This window comes from Artemia franciscana, chromosome 6 (genome assembly GCF_032884065.1).
Source record: "Artemia franciscana chromosome 6, ASM3288406v1, whole genome shotgun sequence".
NCBI lineage: Eukaryota > Metazoa > Arthropoda > Branchiopoda > Anostraca > Artemiidae > Artemia > Artemia franciscana.
Window position 1 is genome coordinate 37,497,759 of NC_088868.1, and position 21,828 is coordinate 37,519,586.

Below are 21,828 nucleotides of genomic sequence, written 5' to 3' on the forward strand. Positions count from 1 at the left end.
TAAATAGATTGTCAGGTTTACTGACTCCTAGACATGCAACATATAATTATCCATAGGAAAAGCAATCCGTATTTAGATCTATACCGAATTTTTTTAATAATTACCCTTGAGCTTTGTTGATGATGATTGCTGATCGAATATTCTTTGTGTCTTCGCTGTCATTTATATCCCCCCTGTGCCCTCCGGCGTCATTTATTTCCGTCGTCATTTATATCCCCACCTGTGCCCTCCATCGCCAGTATCCATGGGAAAAGCAATCCGTATTTAGATCTATACCGCATTTCTAAAATAATTACCCTTGAGTTTTGTTGATGGTGATTGCTGATCGAAAATTCTTTGTGTCCTCCTCGTCATTTATATCCCCCCTGTTCCCTCAAGAGTGCCCGTTGTAGTTGTGTTACTGTGTCCCGGACGTCATTTATATTCCCTGTGTCCCGGCGTCCCGGTCGTCATTTGTGTCCAGGTTTCCCGGTCTGTAGTTTCTCTTTGAGTGTCCCAGTTGTCATTTATATTCGCTGTGTCCCGGTTATAATTTGTGTCCCGTTGTCCCAGTCTGTAACGTAATCTTAAAATGACGTCATATACAAAGCCTTACACACTTATAATGACGTCATATGTAACCCCTCTTTTTACAAAAAATAAACAAAAAAATAAACATACATACATAATATCCTTATAAATATAGATAACTAAATGCTTTTCAAATTTTAATTTGTGAAAAAATGCATTACGAAAAGAAATTAAATTGGGTAAAGAGCATAATACTTGTAGTTGAAAAATATTTTTCTTTATTTTAACAAGAGATTACAACAATTTAAAAACCATAAAAAAAACCAAGAGTTTGAAAAAGAGAAGAGTACCACTGCAACTAGGAAAGCCTGATAGACAGGATAAGGCTTAACCCTTTGTCATCTTTAAATTACTGACGATAATACGGCCACTTAATCGAAGGCTTCTATTATTAAGAAATATTCCAGTTACTTTGAGCTATGGTATGTTCTTTGTCGTACCATTGGTTAGAATTTGTTCCTAATTGTTTAAGCCCAGGTCTCCACTAGAAAATTTATTATTTACAATTGGCTAGAGTTCATTCTTTATTATAACTTTAATTGTCTTGAATTTTAAATCCTAGAACCGTAATTTTTTGTTTTCTAGGTTTCAGACATGTCGGATGAAACTTATATAGTCCCAATTTATAATGAACTGTATAGATTCTTCAAGCAGCTTTATCTAAGAGCCTTTTTCAATACCTTTATATTCGTTCTTTATTATAATAAAAAAATATAGCCAATAAGTTTGAAGCTTAGTTAACCCTGCTTTGGATATTTCGAGAGTAAAAAGGGTAACTTGACATTTGAAACCATATTGCACAGAAAGAATAACAATCTTAGTCACATTATAAAAAGATATCATACGAGACAAATATTTCTGATCAGCTGCTTTAAAACTAAAACTTTATACAGCATTGGGCCTGGATCCTGGTTATGCCTGAAAGTTTTTGAAGGAAATGATCTTACTAGGTTGCTATTTACGACTGCAGCCCATATTTAAAGAGGAAAGTAAATCTTCGTATGAAAGATGATGTTGTAATTGGCATGATTTAGTAATTGAGTGACTCTGCTCGTTAATTTCCTGGGTTCCTCCTTTGCTATATATAACCAAAATGATAGTTGCTATTTCTTAATCAGTCTAATATGGCTATTTAGTATCAATAGTTAGTTTTTTCAAAACATACTTTTCAACTTTGGATTATTATGGGTGTTGGTTAGTCTTTTACTAGATTGCAGCACCTGCTGTAACCATGATTATATTAAAAGAATTTTTTTAATAAAATTTTTTTAGTCACTATGAACTAGGGTTCGCTGTTTAAACTAAAATTTCCTGTAAAATAATCCATTTAACAACTTTCTACGATGTTATGTGTTTAAGCTATGTGCGGAGAGAAAAGCAGAAAAGTATGCCATCAAAGCAGAATATTCAGGTCGCAGGCACTTTTCTTGATTTTCAAACTAACATATTTTTTGCATTTTGTTTCACCACAGTGGTAGTTGCTAGCTACCACTGCAACGCAGATTCCTTACTAGGCTCAGTATATCCAGTTAAACTTTTAATGTCCCAGTTTATGTGCACGTCTGTAACTCGGTTGCAGCTATCGCAATAATTACGATTAATGCTATTCAGATACTATGGACTAGAGTTGGTTGTTTTGTATAGCCCACATATGCAACTTTTCATATGATTCTTGTATTATATTATCTTTTCTTTAGGATGGACGATATCGATCCATTATGCATTCCTTATAATATCTTGTTGAAAGATAATCGATATAACTATTGCATTCACTTATTACGTCATATATGGTTTTGGTACCTACAATTAAGTCGTCCTTCATCAAGTTTGTAAATGAAAATTCAGTTTTCTTACAAAAAGTCATACTGCTTTAAAACATTTTTTTTCCGTATTGCAACGATGAAAAACCGGCAACTTAGTGAAAAAGAATCACGTCTAATACAAAGAAACGTAATAGCCAATAGCTTCTTAAATTCAATCCAGATAAAAAAAAAATTAAAAGTACCGTATTATAGCCGACTTTTCCAAAAACTCCATATAAGGAAATTACATTGCTTAAATCGAACAAAAAGGCAAATATATTGGACGGAAAATAAAGAAAAGGGACAGCTACTACGATATTCTGCATAAACGTCATCTTTTTTCTTGCATTTTTCTTTTCCTTAGATAACGGAGCATTTGAACATCATGGAGAGAGATCCTCATATAAAAGGAAATCTCTGCATCTAGCCCCTTTTGTAAATCAGAAAATATTTTTTCAATATAGTTAATTTTTCCACTAAAAACTGCATTTTTCATAAGACTTTGCTGGTGATTTATTTTATACAATATTACAATTTGTATATTACATTAAAGTTGATATGTATGTTATACACTATTACAGTCAATATAGTCCATTTTAATAGGGGCAGCAATCGATGAACAAACCATTTTATATATTGAGCTTAGTTAGCTGTCTTTTTCTATGAGGTTTGTTACTTGCTATTCCAAAGAAGAGTAAGCCGTTAGCTTTTCTTCTTTTTAATTATAAATGGGAGTTATCTAATGTTAATCAGTATAACGGCTGTAATTACATCCAGGTTGCAGTAGTAGCTAGCAACCTAGTAAGAGACGATCATCCTGGTTTGCAGCGACATCTAGTAGTTTTTGAAGATACGGTCATGCCCCAGAGCAAAAAATGAAATAGACCATAACTCCTAAATATTGAACCAGATCAAAAACCCAAGTGTACAATTAGAACTCTCTTGTCCGAAACTCTTATATAGGAAAATTATCGTCTATTAAAAAGAGCAAAAGGCCTTTTAATTTACAATTTAATGAGCCTTTTTCGAAGATTCTAGGAAAATCCCATATATAAAATACCCTGGTCCTGCTCCTTAAAAATAATTACTTGTGCTTACACCGCTCTTTACGTTGGCAGCATAATGGTATCGAACCTCTCATAAAAATCGAAAAGTTATGAATTTTTTATTTTCTTCTATGAAAAAGACTATTTCAGCAAAAAAATTGATTTAAAAACTTTTCCACGAAATAATTTTTTTCAAAGAAAAGTATTGAATCCATTAGACAAAATTTTTTTAAAACAAGTCGAATAGCCAGGCAAGCTATAAAAACCACCAATCACCCTCAATAAATCAATGAAGCTATAAAAGAAAAAAATTACAATAAATGACCGAGTTAAACTCAAAACCAGCAAAATTTAACTTAAGTAAGGTTGACAACCCCCATGTGCTCTCAAGATTAGAACATTTTTTGCACTTACTGAAAAAATTAATCGAGTCATAATTTACTCACAAGAAAATAAAAAATAAGCCTCAAACCTAGAAGCAAAAAACAGTCATGAAATCATTTTTGAAAGAAACTTAGGATATAAAATTATGGGCACTAAATTTATTTGCTGCCAGAAAGCTACTCAATCATACATTTGCATTATATGTTTTTTGTCTGAGCTATTTTCTTTATAAGAAACCAGAATTCCTATCCAAAAAACATTTTTTCCCTTTCTGCTGCTTACGTTTTTTGTAAGTTTTAGTATGACCTCTTATTGCGGGACGAAAAAATCTCAAAAACTATTTATTATTGATGATATTTTTGTGTTTCATTTTTTTCAGGAAACGATTAACTGCACAAGTGTGAATATACGAAACCCAATTTAATTTTTGTTTCATATCAGAAAAAAAAACCAACCATAAATAGCATAGGTGGAGCCGTGTATGGTGATAGGGTGATCGGGTCAATTAAATCAAGCACCACATCTGGGGGCAAGCGTGGCTGGGGCTGCCCACTTTCATCTGGCTTTATCTCCATATATTAAAGTTGGGAGGGCCGCTGTAATAAATTTTTCCCCGTACATCGTTAATCCTAAAAATTGCTCTAATAAACAAACATTCAAATGTGAAGTAATCCATTTACTTAGACCGCAAAACAGGAACAACAATCTAAATATTTTGATCACATATACAGAGAAAGTTAGCAGTGGAAATAATAATGTATTAAATTTGAAACTAGCATAGTTAGTCAAAAGCAAAATAACTGATTTTCGAGTCATTCAGAAAATACCAAACTTCCGGGTTATTTACTACATATTTTTTTCGGAGAGAGTTAAATGACAAAGCTTTGATGTAAACTTCTGTACATAAATTACTTTTTATACTATTTGTAGCTTTTCCATGCTTGTGGGAGTTGCAGACTCTGGCCTTTCATTTTCAATTTCATTTTTGAGTTACACTCGACACAAAACACGATAGTAATACAATCCAAACAAAATAGCAGAAAGAAGAATAAAACAAAGATTGAAAATCCTTATAGCTCTTCTACCACAGGAAAATGTTCCTTCTTTATTCTGTTCTCTAAAGCAGAATGTTGCTCACTAGCTTTATTTCTCTCCCTCCCTCAAAATCTCTTCTACCACTGCAAAATGTTGCTTTTCTACTGTGATTCTTTATCTCTCTCACTCATCTTTCGTCTTATTCCTCTGTCTTATTTGCTTTTCTACCGCAGCAAAATGTTGCTTCTTTGCTTTGCTTTCTTCAGAAAAGCAAAGATTTCCATCATGATTTTTCACTAAATTTCGGGTAATTTACTAATTTTTTTATATCTAGAAAAATCCAACAGACGGTGGCAACCTTGATCTCGATGAAACACCAAGCCACCTAAGGCCGACATAGCTGTGCAAGTACCTTTTTGAGTCAAACCTATTCAAGACATTCCTCTTTAAACATACAAAGTTTAAAGAGGAATTTAAACTTACAAACTTACCTCTTCTTTTCAAAGCCGCAATAATTTTGTTGGTATTTGTTCATGAATTTTATCTCAAAAGAGGGGTCATATTTTTTCGAAAAATTAGCATCCTGGGATTTTCTGACATAAAAAAGAAATCTATATAGGTAAAGAGTTAGATAAAATTTACTACGATCCTTAATTCTGTTTTTTTAAATACTTCAAGTGACGTTACATCTATAATTACATTACAAGATAGTACGTAATATTTTCCTCAATGACCAAATTTGTATCTCTGTTCTTTCACTATTCAAGAAAAATTTCAAAATAAGGATTTTGTCATCACTTATTTTGATTTTATTTTTGGAAGAAATAACCAAAAGTACAGATTTATACAAAATTGGTAGATTTCGGTAAATTTACTATAATTATTAAAATCTTTTGACTGACGTTGAATTTACGATTAAACTACAATAGCATAGATGGGACGGAATATTTGCATCAACAGGCAAAATCTAGTGTCTAGCTTCTCTCAGTATTCCTGAAAAATTTCAAATATATATTTTGCAATCATTTATTGGAAGTAAGAGGTGAAGGTCCAGATTTCTACAAAATTACTAGATTTCGGTAAATTTACTAGATTTTTTTACTAGACATAGTAAAATCATACTGATGGTGGCAACCCTGATCTTGATACAGCACCAAGCCGCCTGAAGCCAAAACAGCTATCCACATACCTCTGTAATTCCAACCTATTCAAAGCCTTCCTCTTTACACTTATAAGCTCCCTCTTTACAAAGCCACTCTCTCTTTAAAGCCGCAATAATTATATTGGTATTTTTCCATGAATTTTATTTCAAAAAATGGGTCCATATTTTTCCGGAAAATTTGCATCCTGGGATTTCCTGATATAATTTCCTGGCTTTAATTCTGTTTTTTAAAATCCTTTGAGTGACGTTAAATTTATAATCAAACAGTTTGCGGTAAGAAACTATAGTAAAGAGTGACCCAGCTCAATAATAAAAGTTTACTTGATTGGTCCGTAATTGACATTTTCAAAGAATCAACACACTCTTTTGGATCTTTTAAGAGATTAAAAATAAAAAAAAGTTTTTTAAACTAAAACTAAAGAGCAATATTAAAACTTAAAACGAATAGAAGTTACTCCGTAAATGAAAAGGGGTGTTTCTTCCTTAACGCCCCGCTCTTTACAATAAAGTTTTTATTCTTTCTTTGAATTCTTCTTTTTAAAACAGTAACAAACTTTAGCGTAATATAAACTTTAGTGTTTGTTTTAACTGAAAGTAGGGAACAACATCAAAACTTAAAACGAATAGAAATTACATTACCACGAACTGGTTGACATTGTCTTTCTTCAGGAATCTCTACAGTTAAGCAACCTAGATCGGTATTAGATGCAAATATCCATCGTTCATGTTTTATATTGTCTGTGTTAGCTTATCTGGTTTTTCAGAACTATTTTTAAAGTTTTTAATTTTAAACGTATGACTTAGGATCTTTTGTTGTGCTCTTTTATGTTTTATCTTGTCTGTGTCAGATTTGTTGGCGATTCAAATTTTTTTTTTTTAGTTTTTCATTTGAAAAGTATGACTTAGGATTTTTTTTTGTGCTCTTTCATTTTTATTAGTTATAACGTGCTAGGTCTTTTTGATTAAAGTTTGAGTCACGTGACCATCTAAAGTATGCCACTGAAAATCCCCTTGTTATTTGTTACGAGCGTTTACCCATAACTGAGTACAAACTATTTCCTATCCAGTGCTAAAAGTGCCAGTGTTATGGTTATGCTGCAAATAACTGTAAAGTTTCCTCGAGTTGCTCTAAATGCGCTGATGACCACCAAAACCCGAAAGAAAACCCGTGTCAATTTGTCATGAAATGCGCTCTCTTTAGCTCCTCTGAGCTGTGTTATTCGTACAAATTTCAAATTTAAGGATAACTATTTGGAACATGAACGGAGGTGTTAGTAATAAAAGGCTTTTTCTGTATCACCTAATTGTGTTGTGTGACTGATTGTGTATACCTGAATTCTTTCTCTCCAAATGAAAGTCTGGACATTCTTTAACTGGAAAGATTGTTGAAAGTATTTGGGATTTCAGACATAGCCAGTCAAAGTGGAAAAAGTAGTCTGGCTGGTGGTATAGCGGTGCTTACCCGAGCGGAACTTTTACCTACCATTCGCTCGTCTTCTGACAATTATGTTGCGGTAAAAATAAACAAGATGTTCATTTACTTTGCGACGGTCCGAGCCTCTGGCACACAGAAGAACAGTGGAATAGTTATTACAAGTTAGAATTGGCAGTACTCGATGCTCAGCTTGTGACTAAATATAAAAATAACCTTGATATCTTTTTAATAGAAGCATCGCCTTCACTTGGGTTTACAGTAACTGTTTCTTATGCTCGAGTAGTGATAGTTAAAGCAAAGAAGAAGTTCTTGCGAGACATTGACCAAGGGTGCGGCATGCATTTAGCTTTTGTAAGCCAAAAGGTCCTTTAGCACCGCACCCTGTTATACCAAACGGTTTTCACTTGCAATATAGAGCCAGATTCATTTTTTGTTGGGGTTGTCACCCTGGTATTAAAAAAGGAAAAGAACCAGCTTTTTGCGGCTCTCACCACCCCATAACAGTTGGCCCAGCTCCTTGCAAAATTTTTGAGCTTCTTATTATTGATGAGTTATGTAGAGTTTGTGAAAGACCTGATAACCAATTTGGTTTTAAACAATCTGTTAGTAGGGAACTTGTTTACAAATATAATTTGTAATGTACATTTAGAGTTTGACCGGACAGGGTTATAGCAGCTAGCCTTGATGTACACCGATCTTGATTCTGGAGTCCATGCTCAGATACTGTCGTTTGCGCTCAAACAAGGCCTTGACAGATCAATCGACCTTCCACTCCTAAATTTGTATAAGAATTGAAGGCTATAATTAAAGTCCTGGCGATTGATGGTTCACAAATTTTGTCTGTAGTAGTTCCTGTAGAAAAATAAATACGGCAAGGGGTACCTTAACAATCATAGTGCTATAGAATCACAAAATGATGTTGATATGAGTTTTGGGCTTAGAGGTATAGATATATATCCCAGTGAAACTATGCCGATGATATACTGACTTTAAGCCGTTCTTTTGGGATGATAGAGAAGAACTTCGATGTTCTAAGCAACGCTTATTCTGAAATCAACCTGTTGTTTAACGAAATATAACGGTTAGGATTAACTAATTTAGTTAATAACTAACTAATTAGCTAGGATTAACTAATATAACGGATCAATCAAAATGAAACCAAAAGAAGCTAGAAAAAGAAAGGAAAACAAGGTGAAGAGAAATCTGTTTTCAGACGTAAAACATAAAGCAACAAAACATAAATTTAATGTTTGTGATGATTTTATTAAAATTTATTAGAAAAATAATGTTTTCGATATTTTCTACCAACTGCTTTTATATACAATATTTTCACTTCTGTGCCTAATTTAGGAATTATACATTCACTTCTGTGCTTAATTTATGAATTATAATAACACAATGGATTATTTTTTATCCTGATGACTGTGGAAATTCGTTTAAAAAAACTTTTAATCACTTCTGCAATGCCAACCATTTAATAGGTGATAAATTTACTAAACAAATTTTCCAAATTTCAAAAAAGTTGAACCTGAGCAAATCCATTGTTCTCCTATTAGGGATATTTATTATATAGAAAACCAATTTAATAATATAGAACACATTATTACAAACAAGTTACAAACATACAAAGGTAAATGTTTGAAATAGAAAATTTTAAAGTATTTTTTTAATGATATTCATTGGTTTTCACTGGAAATGATATTCATTGATTTGAAAGCTCAAATACTGAAAGAAAGTAGACCCTAGATTATACCTATTGAGGCAAATATTACGTCTTATTTATGCTATTGTAATTTAATCGTAAATGTAACGTCAATTAAAGGATTTTGATAATTATAGTAAATTTCCCGAATTCTACCAGTTTTGTAGAAATCTGGACTTTTGCCTATTTCTTCCAAAAATAAAATCAAAATAAGCGATGACGAATTCCTTATTTTGAAATTTTCCAGGAATAGTGAGACAACACATATAAGATTTGGTCTTTGAAGCAAATATTACGTTTTATCTCTTAATGTAATCATAAGCATTTCGTCACTGAAAGGATCTAAAAAAAAAACAGAATTAAGAGTAGTAAAAATTTTTCTCTAACTTTTGCCGTAAATAGATTCCTGTTTTATGTCAGAAAATCCAAGGATGCTATATTTCCGAAAAAATATGGACCCGTCTTTTGAGATAAAATTCATGAACAAACACCAATACAATTATTGCGGCTTTGAAGAGATTGGGATGGAGGCTTTGTAAAGACGGTCTGTTCGTTTTAAGTTTAGTGTCGCTCCTTACTTTTCGTTAAAAAAATTAGTTTTTTTTATTTAATTCAAGTATGAAGTGTATGTAGCATAAGTACTCATCTTAGGTAGTGGGCATGCATTTAAGCCTAAGCATGTTTTTTTTTGGAAAAGTTAGCAGAAATGTATTTGTGTTACGGGTACTAGTGTGGTCTAGAAAATTATAATAACGTGTAATCATGTAATAATAACACTTTGGATTTTTTTTACAATTATTTTTGCGGGAAACAAACAAATACCTATATATTTTTCTCTTTTTTTTACAAGATGTTAGAGTTGCAATTTTTTTATTATTCTGGGGCCTAAAAGTTGGTACAGTAGTTTCAGCAACAATTAATTTTGTTAAATTTTGCACAGTTGATTTTATAATTATTTGGGATGCTAAAATGGGTCCTTTGCACAGAGTTGAGAGTTTTTTTTATTTAGGTATGCGAGAGGTCAAAAAACTTAATTGGAATATTTGACTGTCTTTTTCAAAATTATTCTCAATGAACATTAAATATTGCTGTAGATAGTTAGGGAGTCGAAGATTACTTAATGTATGATTTATGTTTATTTTTTGCATAAGAAGACGGATGTGTTTCCTGCATTGTTACTTTTCGTTACTATTTCTAGTTACTATTTCTTTTCGTAATAGTAACTTTCCATGTTACTATTTCGAAAATCAATTGTTTGTGAAAATATAAAGGATTTTTACAGTCCATTATTTTCTCGAATATAATAATATTTATCCCTGGCACTATTTTTGATGCAAAGTTTTCATCGTATTTGTAGCATTTAATTGTTACTTTCTTTAATTTATCATAATCCTCTTCATACAGGTGATGTTCTGGATCAAATTCCACCAGATTATTTTCTAAATTGTAAGTTTCATAGTCTTTATAAATGCTAAGAAGTATTTTTGGTTTTTCTAGTATATCATAATTCCTTTCCATTAGTATTGATAAAAATCTCAAAGACAAAATGATTATGAGGCCTTCGTTGTTTAACATATTCCAGAATTTCACGCGAATTAGGGTTGCTATTAGAGGACCTTTTTTTGGGTGGGAGGGGGTCCCATTGAGTAAAACAGTAAAAGTCGGAGACGCAAATCGTTGTATATATTGGAAGTCCTCCCTTATTACTTTAAATGAAAAGGAACGGTATAACAGCATTATCATTCCTTCTGTTATTAAGTTATTTCTAATGACAACGGGCAAACTTTGGGTTTTGTCCAGAAACCAAGGGATTTAGTCTTGAGTTTCACAGTGGGGGTTTACTGGCCTGTATGTTACATCAAAACTGCTAAAAATGTCAAACTGCTAAGGTTTGGATTATTTAGGGCTCTTTTTATTGGTATTTTTTCTTATTAGTGTCTGTTATTCATAAAAGCAGGCTAACTAGTTAATGAGTGTTTACCTGGTTGACATGGGGTTCTTCTGGGGTCTGGTAATGACATGTTTCATTTTAGGATATAGATTTTCTTGTCTTGTGGCCAGCCAAATTTTCTTATTAGTTAATTAGCTCTTCTTGTCTATAAATTAGAGAAATAACATAAAAGGGGCAAAACTATTTGGCTAATTTTTTAGATTTGAGCTTTTGCTGAAAAAAAAATTATTTTTACGTGAGAATATTCTTTTTTTCTGAACTTTTACATGTATCTTGGTAATTTTTTTTTGTTTTATAGAAACTTAGAATTTTCATTGTAATTTATAGCAAGATTTGGTCTAATTTGACCTGTCACAATTCTTTCTTCAGTAATTGAAATATGAATGTGTTGCTTTTCTTTGAATAATTACTTTGCTTGTGCTGAGAAAAAAAATATGCATAACTGTACAGCGAAGAGCTTACTCTAACGATAATTAGACCAGAATTTTTATGGCACTTGGTATTAACCAAGTGACATATAGCAATTGCCAATTCTTTCGGTCTGTCTGTCTGTCGATCTGTCGGTCCCGGTTTTGCTACTTTAGGCACTTCCAGGTAAGCTAGGACAATGAAATTTGGCAGACGTATCAGGGACGGGAGCAGCTTAAATTAGAAATAGTCATTTTCCCAATTTGACCATCTGGAGGGGGGAGTGGGGGGCTGGTTTATTCGGAAAAAATAGAAAAAATGAAGTATTTTTACTTATGAATGGGTGATGGGATCTTAATGAAATTTTATGTTTAGAATGATAATGTGTCTCAGAGTTCTTATTTTAAATCACGACCGGATCTGATGACATTGGGGGGGGTTGGAGGGGGGAAACCTGAAATCTTGGAAAACACTTAGAGTGGAGGGATCGGGATGAAACTTGATGGGAAAAATAAGCACAAGTCCCAGATACATGATTGTCATAATCGTAACGGATCCGCTCTCTTTGGGGTAGTGGGGGGGAGGGGGGTAAGGTATTTTTAACTTACGAACGGGTGATCGGATTTCAATGAAATTTGATGTTTAGAAGGATATCGTGTCTTAGAGCTCTAATTTCAAATCCCGACTGGATCTGCTGACATTGAGGGGGGGTAGGGGGAAACCTAAAACTTGACATTGGAGTGGTGTTTTGTCTCAGAGCTCTTATTTTAAATCCCGACTGGATCTGATGACATTGGGGGGAGTTGGAAAGGGGAAACCTAAAATCTTGGAAAACACTTGGAGTGGAGGGATCGGGATGAAACTTGGTGGGAAAAATAAACACAAGTGATAGATACATGATTAACATAAACGGAACGGATCCGCTCTCTATGGGATAGTTGGGAGGGGGGTTAATTCTGAAAAATTAGAAAAAATGAGCTATTTTTAACTTACGAACGGGTTATCGGATCTCAATGAAATTTGATATTTAGAAGGATATTGTGTCTCGAAGCTCTTATTTTAAATCTTGACTGGATCTGGGTGACGTTGGGGGAAGTTTGGGCTGGGGGAATCTAAAATCATGGAAAACGCTTAGATTGGAGGGATCGGGATGAAACTTGGTGGTAAAATAAGCAGAAGTCTTACATACGTGATTTACATAATTGGAACGGATCCGATCTATTGGGGGGGGGTGGTTTAATTCTGAAAAATAAGAAAAAATGACGTATTTTTAACTTAAGAAGGAGTGATCGGATCTTCATGAAACTTCATATTTAGAAGGAACTTGTAACTCAGATCTCTTATTTTAAATCTCAACCGGATCAAGCGTAATTGGGGGGTGCAGTTGGGGGGGACCGGAAATCTTAGAAAATACTTAAAGCGGTGAGATCAGGATGAAACTGGATGGGAAGAATAAAAACCTGTCTAAGATACGTGACTGACATAACCGGACTGGATCTTCTATCTTTGGTGGAATTGGAGGGGGGGGGTAATTTTGAAAATTGAGGTATTTGTAACTTACGAAAGGGTGACCAGATCTTAATGAAATTTGATATTTAGAAGGATTTTGTGCTTTAAAATTTTTATTTTAAATCCCGACCAGATCCTTTGAAGTTGGGGGGAGTTGGAGGGGAAACCGGAATTCTTGGAAAACGTGAAAATTGAGGTATTTTTATTTTACGAATAGACGATCGGATCTTAATGAAATTTGATTTTTAGAAAGAATTCATGTCTCAGAGCTCTTATTTCAAATCCCGGCCAGATCATTTGACATTGGGGGGAGTTGGAGGGGGAAATCTTGTAAAAACACTTGGAGTATAGGAATCGGGATGAAGCTACTGGATTCGCACTCTTTGGGGGAGTTGGGGGAGGGGTTCAGTGATTTGGCGAGTTTGGTGCTTCTGGACGGGCTAGGACGATGAAAATTGATAGGCGTGTCAGGGAGCTGCACAATTTGACTTGATAAAGTCGTTTTCCCAGATTCGACCATCTGGGGGGCTAAAGGGAGAGGAAAAATTAGAAAAAATAGGTATTAATAACTTACGAGTGGGTGATCGGATCTTAATGAATTTTGATATTTAGAAGGACATCGTCACTTAGAGCTCTTATTTTAAATCCCGACCGGCATTAAGCCTCTTATTTTCCTTTTTAAATCAATCTATTGATTCATAGAATTTTGTTAGAGTTCATACCATATGATCTCTTGGCTCTTAGCTCTTCTCGCCTCGTCACAAGCTCCATATGAGCTCTTAGCTCTTGTTAAATTTACGAAAAGTATTAGTGTTTTCAATATAGTTATCTTTCACATGTATTATATACTTATTTCTTTCCTTTTGCTTTTTTAGTATTTGTTAGAAGTTTTTTTATTATTACATTTTTAGTCGTACTTTTCTCTTGGGAGAACGATTAAACAGCATTTTGACTCACTAGAAAAATATTTTTATTATCTTAGAGATTAGAAAAAAATGAGTGTACTTGGCAGAAGTCAATTTTTCTATTAAAGTTCTGAACCGTTAATTCCATAAGCTTTTGTGATTCTTAAGATTGGTCCATTATTTGTCGATATATCACTTTCCAATTTTAATATGTTGGGTGGTTCTGAATGTTGATTGGAATTCTTGGTTGCCTTTTTCGGGACCGTCTTAGATGTACATTAAATATTTCTTCAGACTCGTGGGGAGTTGGAGGTTATCAAGGGTATGGTGAATGTGAATTTTTCTCATAATATGACGTATTTGTTTCCTGCATTAATATTTTAGACTTGGTTTATTTGAGGCCGTATGAATTATTTTGTAGGTTAATTTCTTGCGAAAACATGAAAGACTGGCGCAGTCCATTAGTTTTTCATATACGATAATATCTTTTTTTGGTAAAATCTTTGATCAAAGATTCTCATCATTCATGTAGAGTTTAATTTTTACATTTTTTAATTCTTCATATTGTCCTTCATAAATGAAATGGGTTGAATTGCTGATAATTCTTGAATTGTTCTCTGCATTGTACCATAAATAGTTTTCGTAGATCCCATAAAGTACGTTTTCATTTTCAACTGTTTTATTATCTTGGTCTAAAAGCAATTATGAAAACCTTAAAGGCCAAAATAATTTGAAACCTTTTTCGTCTCGTGTGTGCAAAAATTTTTTACGAATTAGAGATGCTATTAAGGGATATTCCTGGGGGTTGGTGCAAGAATTAGCGTTGCAAAGATGTAAAAAGCAAATTTATGCCTATATTTGTAGTATTTTCTCATTAGCTCTTGTGAAAAGGAGCCATACAATAATATAATCATTCCTTGTATTATTAAATTGTCGCTAAAGATTATGGGAACTCGTAGCAAAGTGATTAAGGTACTATAACTTAAGTTCTTTACTGCATTTGCCACCGCAGCTTCCAGAATTATTTTGTTTAGTTCATGATCTATTTCTGAAAGGTTTTGCAAACTCTTGGTTTTACTTGGAATCCAAAATTCTCGTCTCGTAGGTACTTGATTTTGGTCATGTTTTAAAGTGTTAGGGTCTGTATTACTGAAGATTCTTTTCCTTGGCATTTGTCCTGGTTAGTACTTGTTAATCATATAAGTAGTTTAATTAGCTAGTGGGTAATTACCTTGTCAGCTTGGAGTTCTTCTGAGGACTCGTCTAAAAATGATATCTTTTGTTGTGATTTGAATTTTTTTTTGAAGTTAGTTTATTTTTGTAAGCGTATTTTTTTGCTTGCTTTGACTTTTTATGCTTTAAGAAAATTTTATTTCCCTGTAAGGTGTATTCTTCAGAGTTTGGATCATACAAGAATTGGGCATAAGATCGGATTTCATCTAATGGATGATGTACTCCTTCATATTTGGTACAACTCTAGTTTTCTTCAATTATGTGCCACACTTTCGGGGTTTTACAATTGTCAATTAAATGGAGGTCAGTTTGAGTTGGGCCCTTACAAAACCAGTAGTGAATATCAAATTTTTTTCTCAATAATTGAAGGCTTGTAATTTTTTTCCTTTTTTGCTTTTCTTCGAGTCCTTGATCTTTACTCCCCCTCCAGTGGGTCGATATTTTGGGGTATTTGCTAACTTTAGGCCAAATCTATATGCGTGAGGTTTAAATTTTGTTAGATCGTAATTAAGGTACCATGTTTCAGCAAACACTTCCTTACCATTTTCATCTTGAATCAAAATTGCAGCTGAATAAAGAAAGTTTTCTTTAGCATGACCAGACAGAAAGAAAGACCAGAAAGACAGACCAACCAGACAGACAAGACAGATAGACAGACGGTACAGACAAACAGTTTAGAGAGACAGACAAGCCGGGCAGAGAGAAAGACAGACTTGACACACCATAAAGACCAGATAGACTGATAGAAAGACCCACAGACACACAGACCAGACAGACCAAACAAAAACACAGACAGAGAGACAGACAGAAAGATAGGCCAAACAGACAAGACAGACAGACAAACCAGACAGACAGACCGACAAGGCAGACAGAAAAACAGACCAGACAGATAGACAGACAGACCAGACAGACTAGACAGACAGACACAAAGAACCACAGACAGACACATAGACAGACCAGACAAACCAGATAGACCAGACAGACACACAGAGACAAAGACAGGCCAGACAGACGAACAGTGCAGACAGACAGACAGACTGACAAACAAGACAGACTGACAGACCATAAAGACAGAAAGACCAGACATACAGAGAAACTAGACAGAACAGATAGACCAGATAGACCGACCAGAGAGACAGATAGACAAGACAGACAGACAGACGAGACAGACTGACAGATCGACAGACCAGATAGACAGACCAAACATATAAACAGACCAGACAAATAAACAGACCAGACAGATAAGACATAGCTGATATAGGAGACAGACAGAGAGACAAGACCGTCAGGCATAGCAGAGAACAAGACAGATTCGACAGACAGACAGATAGACGGAAAAACTGACCAGACAGACAGCCAGACCAGACCAGACAGAAAGACAGACATAACTCAGACATACAGACCAGAAAGACAGACAAACAAACAGATCGGACTGAAAGAGAGACAGATAGACAATACAGACAAACAAACCAGACAGATAAAAAAACCAAACAGACAGAAAGATTAGAAAGACTGACGGAAAGACCAGAGAGACAGACAAACAAACAGACAAACAGACCAGACAAACAGACTGACAGACAGACAAACAGACCAGACAGACAAACTGACAAGACAGACAAACACAGACAGACGGACAGACGAGACAAACAAACAGACCAGAGAGAAAGAAATGCCAGATGTAGAGACCAGAAAGACTGACAGACAGACAAGAAAGACAGACAGACAGACATAGCAGACAGAAAGACGGACGAGACAAACTGAAGGACACACAACATAGACGAGACAGACAAACAGACAGAACACCAGACAGACAAGAGAGAAAGACCGACCAAACTTACAGACGAACCAAAGAGACGAACAGACCTGACAGATAAACAAACAACTCAGACAGATAGACAACCCATAAAGAGAGACATACCAGATAGACCAAATAGACCAGACAGAAAGACAGGCTAGACAGAAAGACAGGCAAGACAGACATACAGAACAGATACACAGACAGACAGACAGACGAGATACACTATCCAGAACAGTCTATCTGTTCTGGTCTATTTCTGTTATTTGTCGATTTGTCTGAGACGAAACAGACCAGAAAAACATCAGGCCGGACAGAAGGACAGACAGAAACTCAGAAAAACAGACCAGAAAGACAGACAATCAAACCATCCAGACTGACAGACAGACAGACTGACAAGACAGACAAACAAACCAGACAGACAAAAAACCAGACAGAAAGACAGACCAGACAGATAGACAGGCAGACAAACAGACAAACAGACAGACAGACAGACAAATCTACCAGAAAGACAGACCGGACAGACCAGACAGAGAGACCATTCAGACAAAGATACAGACCTGAGAGATTGACAGACAAGACAGAGAGACAGACATACTAGACAAACTGACAGAGAAGACATACAGACAAGACACACAGAGAGAAAAACAGACAGAAAGACCAGATAGTCAGACGGAACAGACAGAAAAACAGAACAAACTAGAACAGACAGAAATCAGACAGACAAACTAGACAGACGGATAGACCAAACAGACATACAGACGAGACAGATATAAAGAACAGACCGACAGACAGACAGACAAGACAGACATACACACAGACAGGACAGACAGGCAGATAGACCAGACAGACCAAACAGACCAGCAAGACCAGAAAGACAGACTGGAAATACAGACAGACAGACCAGATAGACGGACACACAGACAGACAAGACAGACAGACAGACAAGACAGACAGACGGACCAGACAGACGGACCAGACAGACAGATTGCCCAGACCGACGGAAACAATAGATAAGACGAGATAGACAAATAAACCAGACAGACAGACGGACATGACCGACAGAAAGACACAGACTCTGACAGACGGACAGACAGAGCAGGCAGACAAACAAGACAGAGCAGACAGAAAGACAGACAGACAGAGAAAACAGATCAGACAGACAGATGGACCTGACAGACAGACAGATAGATAGAGAGACCAGACAGACGGGAAGGGCCCATGTGTTTGAGCAGTAGTCCTGGAAAAATTGAGAAACAATTCAAACCATAGCGTGTTGAGGGAGGGACCCATGTGTTTGAGCATTAGCTCTTAAAAAAAAAATTGAGAAAAAAATTGAAGCTATAGCGTGTTGTGGGAGGGAGCCAAGTGCTTAACCAGTAGTTCTTAAAGAACTTAGAAGAAAATTTTAGCTATAGCATGTCAAGGGAAATGCCCTTGTGTTTGGGCAGTAGTTTTTAAAGAAATAAGTTCTTAAGAAGTTCTTAAAAATTTGAAAAAAATTTAAGCTATAGCGTGATAAGGGAGTGACCCATGTGTTTGAGCAGTTGCTCTTAAAGAACTTAGAAGAAAATTGTAGCTATAGCGTGTTGAAGGAGGGACCCAAGTGTTTGAGCAGTAGTTCCTAGAGAACTTAGAAGAAAATTGAAACTAAAGCGTATTGAGGGAGGGACCCATGTGTTTGAGCATTAGCTCTTAAAAAAAAAAATTGAGAAAAAAATTGAAGCTATAGCGTGTTGTGGGAGGGAACCAAGTGCTTAACCAGTAGTTCTTAAAGAACTTAGAAGAAAATTTTAGCTATAGCATGTCAAGGGAGATGCCCTTGTGTTTGGGCAGTAGTTTTTAAAGAAATAAGTTCTTAAGAAGTTCTTAAAATTTGAAAAAAATTTAAGCTATAGCGTGATAAGGGAGAGACCCATGTGTTTGAGCAGTTGCTCTTGAAGAACTTAGAAGAAAATTGTAGCTATAGCGTGTTGAAGGAGGAACCCAAATGTTTGAGCAGTAGTTCCTAGAGAACTTAGAAGAAAATTAAAACTAAATCGTATTGAGGGAGGGGCCCATGTGTTTGGGCAGTAGTTCTTAAAAATTGAGAAAAATTCAAGCTATAGCGTGTTGAGGGAGGGACCCATGTGTTTGAGCAGTTGCTCTTGAAGAACTTAGAAGAAAATTGTAGCTATAGCGTGTTGAAGGAGGGACCCAAGTGTTTGAGCAGTAGTTCCTAGAGAACTTAGAAGAAAATTGAAACTAAAGCGTATTGAGGGAGGGGCCCATGTGTTTGGGCAGTAGTTCTTAAAAATTCAGAAAAATTCAAGCTATAGCGTGTTGAGGGAGGGACCCTTGTGTTTGAGCAGTAGCTCTTAAAGGACTTGGAAGAAAATTGAAGCTATAGCGTGTTTAGGGAGGGACCTATGTGTTTGGGCAATAGTTCTTAAAAAATTGAGAAGAAATTCAAGCTATGGCGGTTTTGAGAGGGTTTGACACAAACACCTATGTGTTTGAGCAGTAGTTCTTAATAAATTGAGAAGAAATTCAAGCTATAGCGTGTAGAGGGAGGGGCCCATGTGTTTGAGCAGTAGTTCTTAAGAAATTGAAAAAATATTCAAGCTATAGCGTGTTGAGGGAGGGACCCATGTGCTGGAGCAGTAGTTCTTAAAAAATTGAGAAGAAATTCAAGCTATAGTGTGTTGAGGGAAGGATTCACGTGTTTGAGCAGTAATTCATATAGAACTTAGAAGAAAATTGTGGCTATAGCGCGTTGAGGGAGGGACCTGTGTGTTTGAGTTGTAGGTCTTACAGAACTTCGAAGAAAATTGAACCTATATCGTGTTTAGGGTGCGGTCCATGTGTTTTGGCAGTAGTTTTTAAAAAATTGAGATAAAATTCAAGCTGTAGCGTGTTGAGGGAGGGACCCATGTGTTTGAGCAGTATTTCTTAAGGAACTTAGAAGAAATTTGAAGCTAAAGTGCGTTGAAGGAAGGATCCATGTGTCTGAGTAGTAGTTCTTAAAGAACTCAAAAAAAAGCTTCAAGAGAATTGAAGCTTTAGCGTGTTGAGGGAGGGACCCTTTTGTTTTAGGAGTAGTTCTTAAAGAACTTAAAAGAAAATTTAAGCTATAGTGCGTTGAGGGAGGGACCCATGTCTTTGAGCAGTCGTTCTTAAAGAACTAGAAGAAAATTGAAGCTTTAGTTTGTTGAGGGAGGGGTCCATGTGTTTGGGCAGTAGTCCTTAAGGAACTTAGAAGAAAATTAAAGTTTTGGCATGTTGAGAGAGGGGCCCATGTGTTTCGGCGGTAGTTCTTAAAGACTTAGAAGAAAATTGAAGCTATTGCGTTTTGAGGGACGGATCCTTGTGTCTGAATAGTAGTTCTTTAAAGACTTAGAAGAAAATCTTAGCTATAGCGTGTTGAGGGAGGGACCCATGTGTTTGAGCAGTAGTTCTTACAAAATTGAGGGAAAGTGCAAGCTATAGCGTGTGGAGGGAGGGACCCATGTGTTTGAGCATTAATTTTTACAAAATTGAAAAAAAATTCAAGCTATAGTGTGTTGAGGGAGAGACCCATGTGTTTGATCAGTAGCTCTTTGGGAACTTAGAAGAAAATTGTAGTTATAGCGGGTTGAGGGAGGGGCCCATGTGTTTGGGCAGTAGGTCTTAAAAATATGAGAAAAATTCAAGCTATAGCGTGTTGAGGGAGGGATCCATTTGTTTGAACAGCGTTTCTTAAAGAATTTAGAAGAAAATTGAAACTATAGCATGTTGAGGAAGGGTCCCATATGTTTGGGGAGTAGTTTATAAGGAACTTAGAAGAAAATTGCAGCTATAGCGTGTTGAGGGAGGGATCCATATGTCTGAGTAGTAGCTCTTAAGTAACTTAGAAGAAAATTGAAGCTATAGCGTGTTGAGGGAGGGACCCATGGGTTTGAGTAGTAGTTCTTAATGAACTTTGAAGAAGATTGTAGCTATAGCGTGTTGAGGGAGGGGCCCATTTGTTTGGGCAATAGCTCTTAATGAACTTGGAAGAAATTCAAGCTATAGCGTGTTGAGGGAGGGACCCATGTGTTTGAGCAGTAGTTTTTAAAGAACCTAGAGGAAAATTGTAGCTATAACGCACAGAGGGAGGAAAAACCGCGTGTTTCAGCTGTAGTTCTTAGGGAACTTAGAAGAAAATGGAAGCTATAGCGTGTAGAGGTAGGGGTGCATGTGTATGGGCAGTAACTCTTAAAAAATTCAGAAAAAATTCAAGCTATAGCGTGTTGAAGGAGTGACCCATGCGTTTGAGCAATAGTTCTTAAAAAATTGTTAATAAATTCAAGCTATAGCGTGTTGAGGGAGGGACCCATTTGTTTTAGCAGTAGTTCTTAAAGAACTAAGAAGAAAATTGAAGCTACAGTGTCTTGAGGGAGGGGCGCTTGTGTTTGAGCAGTAATTCTTAAAAGAGCTAGAAGAAAATTGAAGTTATAGCGTGTTGAGGAAGGGGTCCACGTATTAGGGCAGTAGTTCTTAAAGAACTTAGAAGAAAATTAAAGCTTCAGCGTGTTGAGGAAGGGGCCCATGTGTTCTGGCAGTAGTTCTTAAAGAAATTAGACGAAAATCGAAGCTATAGCGTTTTGAGGGAGGGATCCTTGTGTCTGAGTAGTAGTTCTTAAAGAACTTAGAAGAAAATCTGAGCTATAGCGTGTTGAGGGAGGGACCCATGTGTTTGAGCAGTAATTCTTAAAAGAACTGGAAAAAAATTGAAGTTATAGCGTGTTGAGGAAGGGGCCCACGTATTTGGGCAGTAGTTCTTAAAGAACTTAGAAAAAAATCAAAGCTTCGGCGTATTGAGGGAGAGGCCCATGTGTTTTTGCAGTAGTTCTTAAGAAACCTAGCCGAAAATCGAAGCTATAGCGTTTTG